This window comes from Triturus cristatus, chromosome 6 (genome assembly GCF_964204655.1).
Source record: "Triturus cristatus chromosome 6, aTriCri1.1, whole genome shotgun sequence".
Lineage (NCBI taxonomy): Eukaryota > Metazoa > Chordata > Amphibia > Caudata > Salamandridae > Triturus > Triturus cristatus.
Genome location: NC_140589.1, coordinates 95227166 through 95249984, shown reverse-complemented (window position 1 = coordinate 95249984; position 22819 = coordinate 95227166).

The window sequence follows — 22819 nt, the reverse complement described above, 5'->3', positions numbered from 1 at the left end:
AGAGTAAAATAGAACATCAAAATAAATCGGAACTTATTCCGTCAGTTAATGCACACTAACATAATACATTAGTTTAGCTGGAAGGTTTACCTTCCTACCTTACCAGGTAACTTAAGCCTCACCTACCACCCTTGCTGAATCCTCCACTGTGACTTCACCCTGTGGGTCTGCCATCACTCCTGACAGGCTAGCAACAGCAGCGACAAAGGTGGTAGGAACAGCAGAGGACGAAGAAGAAGCAGAAGAGGGAACCAACGCATGAGGCGCAGGAAACAATTCATCCCCCTCATCCAACAACCAGGACTTGGAAGATTCGAGCCTATCATTGTGCCATGACAGGATGCTGTAACACTTAGAAAGTTTGCTCAAGTGGCAAATCTTCCTATCACTCAGTTTTGCCGAGCACCTGTACATCTCCACGACTTTTAACGGAGGAGAAAAATGACTATCGCTTTTGCGCACCTTGGAACTCAGCTTCACACACAACAAATCCCCATTTTTAAGAACACACTCCTTGACTTTATCCCTCTGATCATAATAAGACTATACATCTCATGTGCCATCTCTAAATTGTTCCGGACCACCAGAGGTGACCATTTGGTCTGGTATCTTTGAGACATCCATGCCACATTGTCCTTGGTGTAACGCTCTCTCCCTCTTAGGGATTTTGAAGGGACTAAATCGAGTAACTCTAGGAGTAATCCTGTATGCCCAAACCATTTTGTTGAGTTCTATTCCCCAATCTTTTCTGGCCTTGATGGCGCCTTAGATGATCCCCACAATGACTCAGTTGAAACGTTCAACAGCTCTGTTGCAAGCAGGATGATAGATTTTTTTTCTTTTCCTTAATGCCATTCCTGGACAAAAATAAACAGGATACCTCTGTCACCATAAATCAACTTTTCAGCTTTTCAGAAGTAGATTTTTATTTTCTACTAATTGTGTTCGCTATGTAAATATTACATTTCATATTCTTACATCAAGACCTATTGGTTCTGTGCAATTGTGATTACAAAAATACAAAAATATTTCAAGGGACTTGACAATAAACAAGTGATAAATAAACACAACGTCATGTACTTAGACAATCTTCACAAAAAGGACAACAATAATTCTATATACTAAACACAAAGGATCTTCTCATACTATTTTAAACAGCTATGTGTAGAGTGTTTTACATATGGGAAAAAAGTCCTGCGTTGTTCACATAGAGTTCCAGGGACTCACATTCTTCTAGTCCTTGCAGGATGATAATTTATTAGGGTGCCAAAGAGAGGTAGCCTACAGGTATTTGGAAAGCAAGTTTACAACACTATTTAGAATTCATTCCAAGTGTTGTCGGAAAGTAGACGTCTTTCTGTTTCCTTAATTCTTTAAGGCTTGCCTCATCAGAAAACCAACGCGTTTCGACCTTCAGCGTGGCACTTATTATCGAAGGTCTTCATCAGGGTGGACAAGAGTTATATAGAGGACTGGCAGTATCTAATTGTATAAAGAAGACCAAATTACTTTAGTCATAAGTGTGAAAAAAGTGACAAAATATTTACAGGTGTGGTGACTCATTAAAATCGAGGGTATTCCTACGTACCACAAACGTATTTGCAGATATAAGATTCCTGGTTCTTGTAGTCTCCAAGAGGAAATCTTTTACGCTAGAGCAAAGGAAAGTATCTAATCAATATTGGTGTAGCCTCACCGGGATTTAAAGTTCTATCTAGTTGTTGGAAAGGTAAAAAAGGGGGAAGGGAGAAATGAAGAAAAACGTTAAAGGAGGGTGTCTGTATCATTATCTCCTCAAAGGCATGGTGAACTAGAAAGAGAAGTTTGTGACTACAAGTGCTCCGACCGTATCTTTCTTCGCGAGTGATTTAAAAGGTGGCACTGATTGGGATGGGGGCATAGATAGTGCCGCATGCCTTGTTCCCAGTGATCGTATGGGCGTGCAAGCATTACCGGTTGGTGCAAGCCTCACCATTGTGAGGTTTCTTAGTGACCCGGGGTCTGATAATTAGTAACGGACACCCAAGTTGTAGGGAAGTCGAAATCAGGAGTGTTCGAAAAAGCCATGAGAGCCCGGTGCATGGAAACGTATCTGAGACGGTATTGCGTCTTACCTAATTCAGCCGGGATGCGAGCGTGTGTCTTCCAAACCAGCTCGCTTGCCTTAAGGGTGGCATTACGCAAGGGGGTTGCGTTACGGCTCCGAATTGTAAGCCTGTATGGTGGATCGATCAATCTGCTACTCCCACTCGATTCCAGTGCTTTTCTAAGAATGCCGCAAACTAGCATTCGTCCGGAAGATAGACTGTCTATTTCCGTTTTTTTTTCGTGTGGTGACGTAGCTGGGGGCGTGGAGGGGGCGTGTATCCTCGGCTTGAAGGCACGTTCATGGGAAGCCTGGCTCAGCTGTTATTTACGGAAGCTTTATTGAAACAGTATTGAGGCGCTCTGGAGGCAGGGATTCCTCTGCTGCAGGGCAAGAAACTTTATAGAGACCGAAGATCTGTAACAAGGCTTTCAAGTCTAATCGTGAGCCGGCGTGAACCCAGTGTCTTGTTTTAATCGGCATGCTCAGGGGACTATATTTTAATGCATGCAGGACAGGATAATTTGAAACTGGCGTGAAACAAAGTTATTTTTACACACTCTTGGAGGGCACTCTAACACAACGGGTGACTAGTACTAGTTACATAATATGTACAAAGTACAATTAAAACATACATGGCATCATTCCACATCGTCATCTGGTTATGTTAAAAAAGGAACAAACAAAAACAATCTTCTTTCCAACAAGTATGCATTGTTACTCAGCAGTAAGTTGCATTTTCTATTAACTAAGAGCAGCATGTGAGTGAACGCTCTTGTTACAAGGGCTACAAAGAGTTGTTGTTACAATATCTTCACCATCTCTTATGGAGTGCTCAGATAAAAGAAGTTTTTTATATACAAATTGATGTGAGGGAGGAGTGAAAGAAGAGCTCTAGAGTGACCAGGTTAAATCCAATGGTTCAATTCACTGAGTTCGTTCAATCCATTGTCAATAGTATTTAAATACATAATGGTTTTAGCCTCAAATTTGGAGAGAAGACCATCAACGTTGGTTCCATACACATGTTTAAGTATAGTCCATTTTATGTCCTTAGGGCTGTGTTGATGTTCAAGGCAATGCGATACCATCGGGGCGTTTGTGATCTTACATTTAATTCTTGAACGATGTTGGGTCATTCTTGTCTTGATGGCTTGAGTTGTTTTTCCAACATACGCCAAGGGGCATGGACACAGAGCGCAGTAGATCACATTATGCGTATTGCAATTTGTAAAGGTTTCATGTTTAACAAATTTGTTTCCATATCGAAAAATGTCTCCCTCAATGGTACTCTGGCAGGATGAACAATTACCACACCTCCGATGGCCTTTGATTGGTGGTAGGGATAGCATCCTACGGATTGACAGGGTGGTACTCTTCCTTTCTGTATTTGCGTGTACTAGTTTATCCTTTATACTTCGATTTTTCTTGAGTGCAAAGATAGGAAGATGTTTTAGTGGTTCTAAAGATTTTACAGTTGACCAGTTTCTTCGACCTATTTTCTTCATCTCACTCGTGCGTCCCGAGAATGTAGTGACGCACACCAAGGGTAAGTCCTCTCCTCGTTCTTTAGAAATCAATAAGGATTCTCTGGGAATGTACCAGGCTCTCTTCATAGCCCTCTTCAATAGTTTTTTTGGGTACTGTCTCTCCATCAATTTCAACATCAGGGCATTGGTGTTTTCAAAATAGTCCTCCTTTTTCATACAATTACGTCTTATCCGTAGGAACTGACTGAAGGGCAAATTTTCCCGTAGGTTTCTCTGATGGAAACTAGAAAAATGGAGTGTAGTGTTTTTATCTGTCTTCTTCTTATACAGAGTTGTATAGAGGCACCCAGTTTCATGTCTTATTAAAAGGTCCAAAAAGTTCATCTGGCTTCTGTCATAGTTTACAGTAAATTGGATATCTCTATTCCTGGTGTTGATCCAATTTACAAAGTCCAGCAGTTGGTCCTTGGTACCTCGCCATAGCATAAACACGTCATCAATATAACGGTACCACATTTTAATGTGGCCGTCATATGGATTGTTGCTGTAGACCCACCTGTCTTCAAACAGTGCCATAAACATGATGGCCATTTCCGGCGCAAATGGACAACCCATTGCAGCTCCTTTAATTTGCACAAATTGGGCTCCATTAAATTTGAAAAAATTGTATTTTAAACATATTTCAGCCAGTTTTAGGATAAAAGACGTAGGGACATTATGGTGACGTTCACGTTTGTCTAGGAAGAATTCCATTGCTTCCAGCCCTTGTTCCTGTGGAATGTTCGTATAAAGACTAACGATGTCAAGCGTTACTAGGTATTCCTCTTTTCATCAAAGGGATGTCCTTCCAGTAAAGTAATCGCTTGCATCGTGTCTTTTATGTAGCTCACAGTATCTCCCACCAGAGCTACTGTGAGCTACATAAAAGACACGATGCAAGCGATTACTTTACTGGAAGGACATCCCTTTGATGAACAAGAGGAATACCTAGTAACGCTTGATATCGTTAGTCTTTATACGAACATTCCACAGGAACAAGGGCTGGAAGCAATGGAATTCTTCCTAGACAAACGTGAACGTCCCCATAATGTCCCTACGTCTTTTATCCTAAAACTGGCTGAAATATGTTTAAAATACAATTTTTTCAAAGTTAATGGAGCCCAATTTGTGCAAATTAAAGGAGCTGCAATGGGTTGTCCATTTGCGCCGGAAATGGCCATCATGTTTATGGCACTGTTTGAAGACAGGTGGGTCTACAGCAACAATCCATATGACGGCCACATTAAAATGTGGTACCGTTATATTGATGACGTGTTTATGCTATGGCGAGGTACCAAGGACCAACTGCTGGACTTTGTAAATTGGATCAACACCAGGAATAGAGATATCCAATTTACTGTAAACTATGACAGAAGCCAGATGAACTTTTTGGACCTTTTAATAAGACATGAAACTGGGTGCCTCTATACAACTCTGTATAAGAAGAAGACAGATAAAAACACTACACTCCATTTTTCTAGTTTCCATCAGAGAAACCTACGGGAAAATTTGCCCTTCAGTCAGTTCCTACGGATAAGACGTAATTGTATGAAAAAGGAGGACTATTTTGAAAACGCCAATGCCCTGATGTTGAAATTGATGCAGAGACAGTACCCAAAAAAACTATTGAAGAGGGCTATGAAGAGAGCCTGGTACATTCCCAGAGAATCCTTATTGATACCTAAAGAACGAGGAGAGGACTTACCCTTGGTGTGCGTCGCTACATTCTCGGGACGCACGAGTGAGATGAAGAATATAGTTCGAAGAAACTGGTCAACTGTAAAATCTTTAGAACCACTAAAACATCTTCCTATCTTCGCACTCAAGAAAAATCGAAGTATAAAGGATAAACTAGTACACGCAAATACAGAAAGGAAGAGTACCACCCTGTCAATCCGTACGATGCTATCCCTACCACCAATCAAAGGCCATTGGAGGTGTGGTAATTGTTCATCCTGCCAGAGTACCATTGAGGGAGACATTTTTCGATATGGAAACAAATTTGTTAAACATGAAACCTTTACAAATTGCAATACGCATAATGTGATGTACTGCGCTCTGTGTCCATGCCCCTTGGCGTATGTTGGAAAAACAACTCAAGCCATCAAGACAAGAATGACCCAACATCGTTCAAGAATTAAATGTAAGATCACAAACGCCCCGATGGTATCGCATTGCCTTGAACATCAACACAGCCCTAAGGACATAAAATGGACTATACTTAAACATGTGTATGGAACCAACGTTGATGGTCTTCTCTCCAAATTTGAGGCTAAAACCATTATGTATTTAAATACTATTGACAATGGATTGAACGAACTCAGTGAATTGAACCATTGGATTTAACCTGGTCACTCTAGAGCTCTTCTTTCACTCCTCCCTCACATCAATTTGTATATAAAAAACTTCTTTATCTGAGCACTCCATAAGAGATGGTGAAGATATTGTAACAACAACTCTTTGTAGCCCTTGTAACAAGAGCGTTCACTCACATGCTGCTCTTAGTTAATAGAAAATGCAACTTACTGCTGAGTAACAATGCATACTTGTTGGAAAGAAGATTGTTTTTGTTTGTTCCTTTTTTAACATACCCAGATGACGATGTGGAATGATGCCATGTATGTTTTAATTGTACTTTGTACATATTATGTAACTAGTACTAATCACCCGTTGTGTTAGAGTGCCCTCCAAGAGTGTGTAAAAATAACTTTGTTTCACGCCAGTTTCAAATTATCCTGTCCTGCATGCATTAAAATATAGTCCCCTGAGCATGCCGATTAAAACAAGACACTGGGTTCACGCCGGCTCATGATTAGACTTGAAAGCCTTGTTACAGATCTTCGGTCTCTATAAAGTTTCTTGCCCTGCAGCAGAGGAATCCCTGCCTCCAGAGCGCCTCAATACTGTTTCAATAAAGCTTCCGTAAATAACAGCTGAGCCAGGCTTCCCATGAACGTGCCTTCAAGCCGAGGATACACGCCCCCTCCACGCCCCCAGCTACGTCACCACACGTAAAAAACCCGGAAATAGACAGTCTATCTTCCGGACGAATGCTAGTTCGCGGCATTCTTAGAAAAGCACTGGAATCGAGTGGGAGTAGCAGATTGATCGATCCACCACACAGGCTTACAATTCGGAGCAGTAACGCAACCCCCTTGCGTCGCGCCACCCTTAAGGCAAGCGAGCTGGTTTGGAAGACACACACTCGCATCCCGGCTGAATTAGGTAAGACGCAATACCGTCTCAGATACGTTTCCATGCACCGGGCTCTCATGGCTTTTTCGAACACTCCTGATTTCGACTTCCCTACAACTTGGGTGTCCGTCACTAATTATCAGACCCCGGGTCACTAAGAAACCTCACAATGGTGAGGCTTGCACCAATGGTAATGCTTGCACGCCCATACGATCACTGGTAACAAGGCATGCGGCACTATCTCTGCCCCCATCCCACTCAGTGCCACCTTTTAAATCACTCGCGAAGAAAGATACGGTCGGAGCACTTGTAGTCACAAACTTCTCTTTTGCCCGTCCGTCATCTTTCTAGTTCACCATGCCTTTGAGGAGATAACGATACAGACACCCTCCTTTAACGTTTTTCTTCATTTCTCCCTTCCCCCTTTTTTTACCTCTCCAACAACTAGATAGAACTTTAAATCCCGGTGAGGCTACACCAATATTGATTAGATACTTTCCTTTGCTCTAGCGTAAAAGATTTCCTCTTGGAGACTACAAGAACCAGGAATCTTATATCTGCAAATACGTTTGTGGTACGTAGGAATACCCTCGATTTTAATGAGTCACCACACCTGTAAATATTTTGTCACTTTTTTCACACTTATGACTAAAGTAATTTGGTCTTCTTTATACAATTAGATACTGCCAGTCCTCTATATAACTCTTGTCCACCCTGATGAAGACCTTCGATAATAAGTGCCACGCTGAAGGTCGAAACGCGTTGGTTTTCTGATGAGGCAAGCCTTAAAGAATTAAGGAAACAGAAAGACGTCTACTTTCCGACAACACTTGGAATGAATTCTAAATAGTGTTGTAAACTTGCTTTCCAAATACCTGTAGGCTACCTCTCTTTGGCACCCTAATAAATTATCATCCTGAGAGGACTAGAAGAATGTGAGTCCCTGGAACTCTATGTGAACAACGCAGGACTTTTTTCCCATATGTACAACACTCTACACATAGCTGTTTAAAAAGTATGAGAAGATCCTTTGTGTTTAGTATATAGAATTATTGTTGCCCTTTTTGTGAAGATTGTCTAAGTACATGACGTTGTGTTTATTTATCACTTGTTTATTGTCAAGTCCCTTGAAATATTTTTGTATTTTTGTAATCACAATTGCACAGAATCAATAGGTCTTGATGTAAGAATATGAAATGTAATATTTACATAGCGAACACAATTAGTAGAAAATAAAAATCTACTTCTGAAAAGCTGAAAAGTTGATTTGTATGTGACAGAGGTATCCTGTTTTGTTAATAGTATCTTTGATTCCAACCTCTGTTCCCCTTAATAGAATCAATCCCCTGTTTTTCATAATTCCTGGACAAAAAATCACTCAACACCTTCGCTGAAAATTGTGGACCATTATCACTCAAAACAGACTTCGGAATCCCCTACCTTAGGAAAATCTTCTCCAAAAATGTCACGACACTCACAGCGTCAACCCTGTCCAAAACCTCTAGTTCAGGCCATTTGTAAAATAAATCAAACAAAACCACTATACTCTTACCAGTACTTTCTTTGTCTAAAATGGGGCCTAGAACGTCACTAAACAAATTGCACCATGGTCCAGAAGGTAGTTCAACCTCTCCTTAAGGTGGTTTGAGCATAGTACGAGATTTATCAGCAGATGCGCAAAGAGTGCAATTCCTCACAAATCTTTCAATTTCTGCGTCAATACCAGGCCACCAGTAACTTGCCTTGATCCTTTGTTTGTACTTAACAATGCCTAAGTGCCCTTCATGGTTTAGTTCTAAAATTTTCCCACGTAATTTGATGGGAGGAACCATCCCATTGCCTCGTACCACAAATCCTGCATCAGACACTGACAATTCATCTCTCAACTCCCAGAAACGTTCGCACCCTTTCACGACATAAGATTTCCTTGGCCAACCACACAAAATATATTCCTTTGCCTGGTCCAAAACCACATCCTCGGAATACGCTGATTGCCAATCTTCCAAACTAATGGCTTTCTTGTCGAATTCAGAATCCACACACACCACACTGCAATCCTCCCAAACATCCTCTTTACTGTCGGCTTCCCAAGTGCCCACCGGTGACCTACTAAAAAAATCAGCCAATACATTTTTCCTGCCTGGCAAATACGTAACCTCAAAAGCATAATCCAACAAATTCAAGGACATTCTAGCTATCCGTGGATTAGCTTTGCTAGCACCCTCAGTAGTCAAAACCTTAATTAAAGGCTTGTGATCTGTGTGAATAGTGAATTTGGTCCCCCATAAGTACTATCTTGGTAGCCCAAACGCAAGCTAACATTCCTGCACATTCCTGCACAATCACTGAATATCTAGATTCAGAGTCAGTAAGGGATCTAGAGGCAAATGAAATGGTACTTACCTTATCTTCTGCCCGAAACTTGGGCTAAAACTGCCCATAATCCTTTACCACTAGCTTCTGTGTTCAAAAAGATGTGGGACCTGGTGTCAAAACCTTGCCAGGGAACAACATTGCAAATATCCTCCTTAATGTTCACAAAGTCCTTCTGCAACCCTTCATTCCAAACAAATTCTTGAGGTACCTTCAGTAGTTGTCTCATGCTAAATGTTTTCCCAGTGAAATCCTTAACAAACTTGGAATAAAATTCTGTTTAAACCAGGACGGATCGTATTTCATCCTTTGAGGTTGGTGCTGGAGCCTCTTTAATAGCCTTAATGGTGTCACTTTTGGGACCACCCACTTGTCACTCACCTCGTGCCCAAGGTAAGAAACAGAGCGTCTGCAAAATTTCCATTTTTCTAGTTCAGCGGTGAGCCCACTGTCTCTCAGCTTAACTAAAACCGAATGCAAAATGACACCATGTTCCTCCCTGCTTTTACCCATAATAAGGATGTCATCCTGGAAGTAGGTCACTTGAGGAATGTCCTTAAAGAGGCGATGCATCAACCTTTGCAACACGGCTGCGGCGGATGCAAGCCCCAATGGCATACGTATGAATCTAAAACAACCCATGAGTGTTACAAAAGCAAACAAATTTTTACTCTACAGGTGTAATTCCACCTGGTGATATGCTGAGGATAAGTCTATGGTAGAAAACCAGTTAACTCCCTTGGTGAGGTTAAGTAACTCATTAATCTTGGGCAAGGGAAACTTGTCCACCACAATTCTTTTGTTCAAATCCCTTAAGTCTATGCAAAGTCTGATCTTCCCATTGCTCTTGTGAGCCACAACCAAGGGAGCAAGCCATTCTGAACATACCACCGGTTCAATCAATAAAGCCTTTCTTTAAAAGTCCTAATTCTTCAGCAACCTCTTGCCTCACACTAAAGGGCAGGTTCCGAGCCTTGTGGCAAATAGATTCTGCACCCTTCTTAAGCACTGTGCGATGCACAAAGTCTTTCAATTTACCAACAGTGCACGAGAACACAGTGGGATAGGTACATTTTAACTCTTCCACCATATTGCGTTTGAGAGTATCAATGAAAGGACTTGGTCAACCCCCTTGGGATTGAGGATTACTCCCAGGGCTTTCTGGTCCACCCAACCTAGGACTGATGGTCCCACCTCAGCCACATACAATTTGCACACAGTGCATCTACCTTTGAACTCGAAATTAAGTTCCCTAAATCCTAACATGGGTATCCTTTGTCCAGTAAAGGTAACAGGATGTATATCTGAGTCAATCAAACATTCTCCCAAGGTTGGTACAAATTTCTTTTTCCATAGGCCCTCATTTATAATAGTGTACGGCGAACCTGAGTCCGCCATTATGTCAATACCAACCCCTCCAATCAACATATCACATATGGGCTTGGACTTGGAGCACCCCTCTAAGTTAAGGACAGGAGAAACAATGCACAACACGCCCTCATCAATGTTATCCTCCTCCGACTGTTCAGATTCAGATTTGTCAGTTATCAGTTTAATTACACGACGTTTCTTACTTTTCCTTCTACACATTTTTGCGAAGTGACCCATAATGCCATAATAAACACATTTAGCTTGTAAGTGCAGGGCATCCTTTGTCCTTGGCAAGGTGTTCCCTACTACCACACCTGTAACAATACAAATTATTCTCCTTCAGAAATTCTTTTGATTTCCTCTTAAAGGTTTTAGCTTCCTTGCTTTTACCCTTATTATTGAACTTACAAACAACCCCACCGCTAGTGCTAGCCAAATCAGGATTGGCAGGAAAATTCATTACTGCTTTAGCACATTTCTTAGACATTTTACCTTTTTTAGCGATTACAATAATGTCCTTAAGGGGTGCATTGCCATTCACCCATAGTCTTTCTTGAAGATTCAAGTCATTCGTGTGTATAATGACCTGGTCTCTCACAAGTTAGTTGTGTAAAACACCAAATTTGCAAGAAATGGCCAATTTCTTGAATGCTGAGACGTAGTCATCAATTGGTTCACACTTGCCTTGTTTCCTTTGGAAAAAAATTATACCTGTCTATGGCTGCGCAAACCGTGGTTTGGTAGTAGCTGTCTAAATAGTCCAGAGTATTTAAAAACACATTCTGCCCTGGCTCAGAACGAGATTTCTTCTCCATTTGAATAAAAATCGTTCACCCTGCCGGCCCTAAATTACATAGCAAAATCTTTTTCTTCCTTTCTGGGGAAAACTCATCACAACCTTCTTCCTCAGTGGCGCTAATATAATTAAGGAAATACTCCTTCCACTCTTGCCATTTCATGGGTGGTTCCCCATGAGAAGGTAAAAATGGCAAGGGTGGAGTTAACGAAAAGGTTTGTGCACACATTGTGGACAGAAAAAATAACCTTGGAGAGAAAGTACTAAAAGAGGCACAGCCCTGAATACCTATGAACAGAAAATGTAAGATATAGGGTATGTATCACCATGTACTTAACTATTGGCATGTGTATCACCATACTAAGAAGTAATAATAGTAAAAGTACAGTGTGCGTATTATATGAGGAACAATGACACGAGTTGAAAGTCGTTTAGTGGCCCAGAAGTGTGCGTATCACTGTACGGCACTATATAACTGAGCACGAAGGTGTGCGTACCACTGAGCAGATGCCCCAAGGAATGCTGCACAGTTACCAACAGGTGTGCGCATCACCGAGTGCTCAAGAGGTAAAGTGCGGTAAATACTCACCGTTGAAGATCAGCGTTACTGGAGCACCAAAAAAGCTTACAATAAAGAATAGCACCTGACTTGAAGCAGTTACAACAGCAGGAAACATGTTTCAAACGCGCTGATGTCAAAATGGGCTTCTAAGAGTGAAGACAACGGCCGATAAGCTTCGCACTGCCTGACTGCCTCTGTGCTGCCTGATGCGTGACAGCATCACTGTGACGGCACAACAGGAAGACGTGCCGAACGTACAGACGTCTTCCAGTGAATCTGCTGGCTAATAACTCGACCAACACTGTGATGGCACAACCAGAGTATGTGCCGAGCGCGGTGACGTCCTCCATAGACTCACTGGGGAAGACAATGGCCTCCTCGCACCTGTCTTCACACTGTACAACACGGGGTAACAGATTGTATGCGCACCACAAAACCGCAGTCCACAGGAACATAAGCAAAGGTTTATCCCTTAAACCCAGAATGTATGGCGGCATAAGAACCTGTGGCAACCACTGTGCTCTCCCGATATGCCTTACCGAACTAGTAGCTGTTGTTGGGGCTGTAGGCAGTAGATCCTCCGCCAGTGAAAGCAAGCTTCCAGGACGTGCACGCAGGGTTGTCTGCTCGCTGCCAAAATATAAAAAAGGGTCGGCAGACGAATTCAGGTAAGTCATGGTTTATTCCCATAAGCGGAAAGGGAGAGCAAAGGAATAGGTCCTAGCAGAGGATCGCAATCTCTAACTGCCACAACCTACATTCCACATAGAATATCCAGCGCGGTACTCTGTTGTCATAGTGAACCACCATGACAACAGAGCACCACATATAGTGCAGCACTGTCACCCCTAGGGGTATCTGGTAGCTCTGGGTGCGTTGTCTCTGTCGAAGAGCCCATTCTTGAGGTTTTTTTTCTGAAGTCAGCCAGGGAGGATGCTGTCCGAAGATGAAGGGGTAGGTCCTTCAAGATGTTGGTGGCGATGAGGGAAACGTAGTGGCCCACACTGCGGATGTGATGGATGCACAGGTGTGCATATGGGCTAGTGAGGAGGAGAGCAGATGTCTTGCGGGTAGGTGGACATTCCGTCGTTGGTTGGTGTAGGCTGGATCTTGATTGTGCAGAGCTTTGTAGGCGTGCGTGAGGATCTTGAACTGGCATCTCTTCTGGATGGAGAGCCAGTGGAGGTTTCAGTGGTGGGGGTTATGTGGGTCCATTTGGGGAGGTCTAGGATAAGTCTGGCTGCAGCATTCTGTATGGTCTGGAGTCTTTTGAGGAGCTGGATGGAGATGCTTGTATAGAGAGCTATGCCGTAGTCATGGTGGCTGGTGATGGAGGCCTGAGTGATGGTCTTTCTGGTGTTGAATGGGATCCATCAGAAGATTTTGCAGAGCGTGTGAAGGATGTGGAAGGAGGAGGAGGTGACTGCATTGACTTCTTGTTTCATGGTCAGTTTGCTGTTGAGAATGGTTGCAAGTGATGTGGAGAGCACAGAAGGAGCAACGTCGGGACCAGCAGGGTCTAAGGGACTCACCACAAGCAGGAGAGTCAGAGCAGGCCCAAGCAAGCAGGGGAGCCCACAGAAACCAGTAGCCAATTGTGGAGGTACTGAAGTACTTACCATGTCAAATTTAGGGAGGAAGCACAGTAACTGGGGTCCTGATTAGGAGGCTCCAAGTCGGACTAGTCAAAAAACATACTGACACCAGGAAAAAACATTGGGGTATCCATGAAAGCAGATCCTGCTTTCCTACATCTGTCTTCCATGATTTTTTTTGGTTTGTATTCCCCCTCCCTTCACCCCACCACTTCACAATGTGAGCGGCCGCTACTGTTTGGTAAGGTTTGTTGATGGCCTCCTCAAGTACCTTGGCCTGTTATGGGTGCAGGGAGATTGGTCAATCATTTTTTGAGTTTGATGGGGTCAGTGGAGGGTTTCTTTAGGTGGCGTCTGACCTCTGTGTATTTCCATTTGTTTGGGAAGGCTGCTGTGGTGATGGAGGTTGTAATGACCATAGAAAGCTGTTTATACTATAATTGAATGAGGTATAGAGTACATGGAGTCCAGGGAGTACCAAGAGGTATAACAGAGGCTAAATGAGGTAAGTACTAAATGTTCTCTTTGTGGTAGTGTGGGCAAGCAGTTTTGCTTATCCAGAGGGTGTGTTAAGCATTTATTGTATTCACTCAATTAAGACTGATGACACACATTCAGAGACAGAATCCAGACCAATTGGTTAAGTATGAAAAGAAGATATACTTGTATTTTATTTCTAGAACCAAGCAGGACTTGGTGCAGGTAGGTAAAATATACTATCAATTGTAAACTGTTACATAGAAATGCAATTGAGGATGGATATGCAGGTATTACAGGTTTGTATCACCTAAAATTGCAGTTTGAATTACAGAGTAATTACTTTCAGATTACTTTTTATTTACTTTTGGATTACTTAGAGTACTGAGGGTGGTATGCCTAGATACCACACCTTTGGATATCACAATACATGGTAAATAAGACTTTTTATACTTTGGGGTTTGGTTCTCTTTTCTCCTTACAAAAATCAGTTCAACACAAAACATTTTAGGCCCAAAAATCTCTTAACATAGGTTCTTATGAGAGAAAAAGTGTTAGCGGTTTCTCAGGTAAGTACACAACTTACGAGTAACAGTTTTGGGGGTTAGGACCAAGGTTCCCCAAGGTCTCGATAGGCACTTGAGTGGCACCACCAGTGGCACTGGGGCGGCCGGGTGCAGAGTGCAGGGGCCCAATGTTATCCAATAGGGCTAAGGGGGGCATCGGTTAGGGACTGTTTTCGACCTGGCCTGTCGGGTGTGGGAGCAAAGCCCCTGGGGTTAAGGTCAGCACTGCAGGGGCCAATGACCAGCACAGGAGCTGCACCACCAGCAGCACTGGGTGCTAGATGCTAAACTGATGTCGGGACCCTGTGCGCTTCCATGGAGACCATCGATTCGGTAAAGTTGCTGCAGGCTCTGGCAGGGAGACTTCCGGAAGGTGACCCCTGTCTGAAGAGCTAAGTTGGGGGATGCCTGGACACCGTTGGTTGGGCCACCCAAACCGTGGGGTGTCAGGTTCAGGGGTGTCTTCTGGAGTCGGGTTTTCTTAACAGCTCTGGCCCCAGTTGGGGGGTCCCTTCAGGTTGAGGCTTCAGGTGTCGCCTTGAGGTTTGAGAGAGGTCGAGGATCACCAGATCCCAAATCAGGATCGCTGCAGAGACCTCCTCGTGGTGTTGGTCCACTCGAACTCGGGCCGTGGGCATCGGGTGCAGAATTGCGGCGTCGTTGGAATCCGGAGTCTGTGGCTGAGTCTTTGCTTGAGAAAATCTGGTGCTCACAGGAGACAGTCTGTAAGATGGTTGCAGGGCTGGTCCTCTGGGCTCTGGGGGTTGCTGGATGCTGGACTCGCCGGGTTTCTTGCTGTAGGCAGGTTGTAGAAGGGACAGGTTGGTAATGCTGTGGCCAAAGCAGTCGGTGTCCTTTTCTTCTTCCTGGGTCAGCATGGCTCTTTGGTCCCTCTTCTTTCTTCCTCGAACCGGAGGAGGCAACGTTCAAGGTTGCCCCAAAATACTAGATTTTAGAGGCGTTTTAAGGGGTGTGCAGGTCGGGACCAATGGATCTCTTCCTTGGGGTGGATACACCCCCTATTATGCCACCCTCCAGTGGCATAATAGGGGCATATTCAAGATGGAGGGAACTGAGATGTGTGCTTCACCTCGCCTCCCCACCAGAGTGGTGGGGGTTGGAAAAGGTGGGCTCACCTCTCTTCCTACCTTGGTTTTCCCACCGATTCTCCCACCCAAAGTGGGGGTCAGAACCAGTGAGAGCCAATTGCTGGGGGCAGCAAAAGGCAGGGACAGCTTCCAAAGCCGGCATGCCTTTGAAGCTTCCCCTTTGTGGACCAAGCCCATCCTGGGGGAGGAGGCATGTCACCCCTGTCCAGGATGGGCTTTGTTTCTGGACCCAGAGAGGGGTCCAGAAACCTCTCTGGTGGTGTCAAATAGTGGGTAGCCATTCAGGAGCAACACCAGGGCTGGTCTATTTTCAGGGGCATCTCTGAGATGCCCTCTGAATGTATTTTACATGAAATCCCACACTGGCAACAGTGTGGGTTTAATGTGCCTAGAGATTTGCTGCCAAACTTCCCAGTTTTTGGTAAAGCCGTTATGGAGCTGTGGAGTTCGTAATGACCAACTCCCAGGCCATATATTCTTTATGGCTTTACTACACTTACAGTGTCTAAGAATGGCCTTAGACACTATAGGGGCACAGGGCTCATGCCACTGTGCTTTCACCTGAAGGCTAGTGCACCCCACTAGAGGGGTGACTTACCAACACCTCAGGCAGTGGGTTGTAGCTATGGGACACAGGGGTGTGTTCCATTTCAACTCAACGCTTTTCTGTGCATCAGACATGCAGCCTGCAGTGGCAGTGTGTGGGTGTTAAGGTGAAGGGCATCTAAGGGTGGCCCAAGTGGCAAGAGCCCGTCCCTTGTCACAGTGCCCTTGGTAGCCATGGTACCTTTTACAAGGGGCTTTACCTGTGGTCAAGGATGTGCCAATTGTTGGTACAAAGAAAGAGGTTTGGGAAAGATCACTGTTCCTGGGAACCTGATTGGTAGGGGCCCAGGGCACATCAAGTCAGGTTGCATCAGATGTCAGGCAAAAGGTGGGGGGTAACCATGCAAAAAGGGCCACTTTTCTACAATAATGTTTGTGAGTTATGTGCTGATATAGTTGGTTTCGAGGTTGAAAAGACTGTGCGGGCAGGGGGCTAGGGGTACCCCAGATTAAATGGATCTCATGATGGCCGTGGTGAGCGGAGATCAAGTGGTGATCATTCGTCTGGTGTGTGTAGGTTGGTCGAGGCTATTGAGATTGAGAGCAGTGGGTTGGGGGTCTTAGTTGTTGTAGATGGTGGCAATTTTCCTGTGGAAGTAGTTTGAGAGGGTGTCTATTTTGAAGAGTTATTTGATGTGGTTGACCACTGTATCGATGTGGGCTGTGATGGCTGTTTTCTTGGCTTCCTTGATGCGCAGTTGGTAGTTGCTGAGGCCTGCTTTGTGAGAGGCTCTGTCGGAGGTGTTCATTGTGGCGCTCCAGTGTTTCTCGAGTCAGTAACAGTTGTGCTTGGTGGTTCTGAGCTCTGGGGTGTACCATCTGGCTTGTTTTGAGGTTATGTTGGTTTATGCTAGTTTCATAGGGGTGACTCTGTCGGCGCATGAGTGATCTATGCGGATAACTTCTGGACAGCCTGGTCAAGGTCTGATGAAGCTTCGGGTTGGGGCGTGCTAATGGCCCCCACCATGTTTGTTGGTGCGGTCTTGGTGTATATGTGAGTTTACAGTGGTGTTGTGTAGCATCGTGTGGTGTGGTATGGTGTGGTATTGTCCGGTATGGTATGGCATGGTATGTATGATATGGTACGGTCACTTTATAGTATGGTATGTCATTGTACATTATGATTTGGTCTGTCATTGTATAATATGGTATGGTATTGTATGGCCAGTCATTGTGCTGCAGTTGTGTTGTTGTAGGGCTCAGAAAGGCTGTCAAGCGTCCTACTGGAAACTGAATTTTGTCTAAATCTGGAAAACACACAACGAGAGAGCGGAGCGAATGAAATCAAAAGCACGGAATAGACCCACGATAAGAAAGTCAAAACAAAAGGTGTATAAAAGCAAGTGAAAAATACGGGATAAAGGAGCTCAAGAAAGAGTGAAAAAAAAGAACAAGCATTAAAAGAACACAGGGTGTATGGGGTTGAGAGAAGCAAGAAGACTGGAAGAAAAGAAAAGAGCAAGAAAAAATACGAGTGAGGAGCAGGAGGAACAGGGGAAAGTGGAACGCAAAAGTGGTTCATAAGGAAGAGAAGAAGCAGATGGCTCATCGGGTTGAGCGCCAGTTGCACAGGTGAAGAAAATGTGTAGCAACTACAGCAAATAAAAAATAATCCCCTATTCATATTTAAAGGAGAAATATTTTCTGCCGCCCTCATCTAAAAAACATGTTTCAGCAAGTAGGGCATTTTACGTGCAGCGGTTTTTGCAAATCCTTGGGACGACCCTCGCAGCAGTTCGATGACACACATTTTCTCTGATACTCTGTTGTTACTGCAGGTAATACAGTCGGCACACGGCCTGGTACACGCACAGGTTATTTGTGTAGTGTCGCGGTCTAGTTGACGCGCACAACGTCAGAGTAGGAATGCGCGTAGCGGCCATCTTGGACGCTACTGCGCATGCGCGAGAGATAGCGAGGCGCGAGAGAAGCGAACGGAGCTCACAGCCCGGCGCTCTCTCGGTGAAGTGATCTTTAATGTTAATAAAGGCAGTTTAACCAGCCATAGCCTGTCTCCTGCTTATCCTTGAAGGGTCTTGCACCACATGCAAAGTAGTAACATTACAGTGGCGACGAGGATGGGATAGAGCGGACCCGGTGACCCACAGTGAGAGAGGTGCCCCCAACCTGCACATAGGAGGACAGCCTACGCAGGGGGACGGCTCAACACGCGGAGAACAGATCCTGGAGGTCGGGGACAGACACCAACACACCGAGAGAGCGCGGCAGAGGCAGACGGATGCCAGGGGGAGGCACGAGAGCAGTAAGTGTGCTGTCCACGAGGAAGAAGAAAGTCAGGGGCGAACCGTGGTGCGGCAGTAGAGACCCTGGCGGAATCGGGTGGAGACGGCGCAGGCAGCTCCGACGAGATCCCAGTGACCCGAAGAAGGGGGGAGAGGACAGAAGCGCCAGGTAGCCCGAGGAAACAGGTGGACGTCAAGATGAGTGCGCAGGCATCAGCATTAACGACGCCGGTTCCGTTCCTCCCGCGGCCAGGAGAACCCCAAATGAAATGGGAAGACTGGAGGGAGTACTTCAAAAATTACCTAGAAGCGCTGGAAGATGAGAATGAGGAGGCGTTCTCCAGCGCCAGGAGGAAGAGGATACTATTGCACAACCTGGGACCAGAAGGCATACGGGTATTCCAAAACCTCACACCGGTCGCCAGACAGGCAGCGGACACCGACGTGTTCAAACATGCCCTCGAAGATTTGGACAACCACTATCGTCCCGCAGTATGCACCCCCATCGACCGCTACAACTTCCAGCAGAGGAAGCAAGAAGCGGGGGAAACGATAGACGATTACGTGGCGGCACTGAGGAAGCTTGCGATAACATGCAAATATGGAGGATTACAAGACGAATTCATCAAAGACCAAATCGTGATGCACACGACAAGCAAATCGGTGCAAGATAAATTGTGGGCGAGTGGAGATGCGACGCTGAAAGACGTGATCGCCATGGTGAAGAGGGCAGAGCTGACCAAGCGCTGCGCAGAAGCAGCAAAGAGAGATCAAGCCCCGAGACTCACGATAAACAAGGTAGATGACGCAGACCAGCAGGGAAGAGGAAAACCGGCGCCTGGAGAATACAGAGGATCATACAAGGCGAAAGGAAAACCGGGACAGCCGTGGAAGCAAGACAAGGGAGAAACGGCGAGGTGCTACAGATGTGGAAGCCGAGCCACGCGGCACATGACAAACGGTGCCCCGCCTTCAGAGCCAAATGTGCGTTTTGCGGCCTGGTCGGCCACTACGAGAAGGTGTGCAGAAGGAAAGGGAAACAACGCGTGGTGAAATTCGTGGCACAGGACATAGGTGAAGAAGAAGAAGGCCAGGAGGAAGATGACGAAGTCCTGTGCGTGGAAGACCAGGTACTGGGCATCGAAGGGAGAAGAGCACGCAAGCCCCAGTGCGACATGCTCATTGGAGGAGTAGGAATCACCATAGTGGCGGATTCGGGGTCCCCTTACACGATCGTCCAAAGATCGGTGTGGAACGAGAGGTTCGAACCCACACTGGGCTCACGCCTAGAACCACCTGACATACGACCGGTCACCTACACAGGGGAACCCATTCCGATGGTCGGATTCAGGAGACTGCTGTTCCAATTCAAAGAACGCAGCGCCCACTGTAAATTATATGTCGCGGAGAAGGGACCATCAGTCCTAGGGTGGATGGACCAAGGAGAGTTGGGCGTACAGCTGAACCCAGGAGGGGACATCCAAGTGCTGGTGACCTTGGACGGAGATGAGTTGACAGCAGCGAAATGGCGGGGCGGACACCCGAAAGTGTTTGGCGGCAAGATCGGTAAACTCGAGAAGTTTACCCACAAGATCGTCCTCAAGGAAAACGTCAGCCCTGTGGCGCACAGAGTAAGGAACATACCGATCGCAGTGAGAGAGGCTGTGCAACAGGAACTACACCGACTGGAGGACGGGGAAATCATCGAACCGATCGACAGCGCGGAGTGGTTGGCACCACTGGTAGTGGCCATGAAACCGTCAGGCAAGGTGCGCTTATGCGTGGATCTCCGAGAATTGAACAAGAGCATCGTGGTAGAGAACTTCCCCTTACCACGCATAGAAGAAATGTTGGCCCGCACGAAAGGCGTGAAATGGTTCTCCACCATCGACCTGCAATCGGCATACCACCAGGTGGTGCTGCACCCCTCGAGCAAGAAATTGACGTCATTTATAACGCCGTTTGGATGCTATCAGTTCTGTCGCATGCCCTTCGGACTAGCATCCGCAGCTGCAGTGTTCCAAAAGCTGATGGCCCGCCTATTTAAGGGTATAGAGGGAGTGCAATACTTCCAGGATGATATCCTAATAATGGGGAAGGAGCTAGAAGACCACGACGAGAAGTTGGAAGCGGTGCTGAAGATCTTGGAGGAAAATGGTCTGACGGCGGAGTGGGAGAAGTGTCATTTCGGAATGACATCAGTCACGTACCTGGGGCACGAGATAGGAGAACACGGGATAACACCGAAGAAAGGGAACGTGAAGGCCATCTGTGACGCACCCCCGCCCACTTCCAAGGAAGAAGTAAGGTCATTCCTAGGGATGGCGGAATACTACAGCAAGTTTGTCCACCACTTCGCCACGAAAACACACAACATGAGACAACTCACGAGGGACAAGACGGCGTTTGCATGGACGGAAGAGGCGCAAGAAGAGTTTGACACGGTGAAACGTGAAATCAGCCAGGCGATCCCGCTGCATGGGTACGACCCCCAGGGGAGATCCATATTGATGACGGACGCAAGCGAAAAGGGGCTAGGAGCGGTGCTCATGCAAGAAAGACCAGAAGGCGGGACGGAGACGATCAGCTTCGCGTCTAGAACATTGACGTCTCCTGAACAAAAGTTCAGCGTAATTGAAAAAGAGATGCTAGCCGTGGTCTGGGCCATGGGGAAGTACCGCCAGTTCCTGTGGGGCACACGTTTCCAGGTGAAGACTGACCACAAACCCCTCGTGAAGGTGTTGACGTCCTGCGGCCATGCTAGCGCCACGCCCCGGATTGCAAAAATGACGCTGAAGCTCCTAGAGTACAGGTACGTCGTAGAGTACGTACCGGGCTCGAGAAACAAGATAGCGGACTACCTCAGCAGGGCGTCAGCAATGGAAAGCGCCACCAGCGGCACAGAGGAAGAAGACGAGATGGTGGCCTTGACGGATGATCCGGAAAAGACCATCAGTAGACAGGAGTGGAAAGACGCGTACGCAGCAGATGGAGATCTGGGCGACATCAAGGAGTACATCATAAAAGGGTGGCCGGAAAGGAGACGACAGAGGCCCAAGGTCCGGCAGTTCTACGAGGTTCGAGAGGAGCTGTCGGTGGGGAACGACGGAGTGTTCGTATACAGAGGAAACAGAGTGGTACCACCGGGAAACATAATACCGGACCTGCTATCCATATTACATGAAGGACACCTGGGAATCGTGAAGACGAAGGCCAGGACCAAACAAACGTATTGGTGGCCGGGAATGGATATGCAAGTAGAAAGGCACGTGAGAGACTGCGTGCAGTGCCAAGGAGCGGACAAAATACTAAAGCCAATGAGGCCGGCACTAGGGAAATTCACGAATCCCAGCAACCCTTGGGAAGAGGTGGCAGTGGACATCTTAGGACCTATACTGGACGACCAGGGGATACCCAAATACCTATGTGTATTAGTGGACAAGTACTCAAAGTGGCCGGAGGTACACATCAAAGAGGTCATGGACACAGACGCTATTTTGTGCTTCCTCAAGGAGGTATTCCTCAGGGAAGGTATCCCCAGAACCATAATCAGTGACAATGGTCCCCAATTCACCTCGGACAAATGGTCCAAATTCGCAGAAAGGAACGGCATTCTACTCAGACACACGTCGATATATCATCCGGCCAGTAACGGACAGGTGGAAAGGTTTAATAGGGTGCTCATGGGTTCCATGCAGGCCGCCATTACGAGGGGCAAAGACTGGGAAAAGGAAGTACAGAGCTCCATCTGGGCATACCGCATCACTCCCACCGGTACGGGGTACAGCCCCTTCCAAATCCTGCGAGGAAGGCAACCCTTCACCAGAGACAATGTTGCTTGGCAAGAGAAGACAATCACCAGCAAGTGGTCTTCAGCGGTGGTGCAACACAACCTGGAGAAGGCACAACGCATTTACACGGAACACTACAACCGCAACAGAAAGGTGAAAGAGACAGTGTTGGAAAAAGGGGAGTGGGTCAGAGTGAAGCTGGCAACTCTAAAACGAAAGGGAGAAAGCAAGTACTCCCCACCCCTAAGAGTGGAAGAAGTGTACGACCGAGCAGCGTTGCTCAGTGATGGCAACGTGTGGTCCCATGACCGCATGGCCAAGTGCAACAAAATATTACAATGGGCCCGGGAGGACGCAGAAGAGGCGACACCACCAGAAGGGGCGACAAGGGAAGCAGGAGCTCCTAAGAGAGAATGTGGAGAGAACAGGAGTGAAGGACAAGGTGGTGAGAGAGACATACTGGAAGGATGGGCCCCAGAGGAAAGAGCCCGGGAAGACGATGAGGATGGAGTGAGAGAGA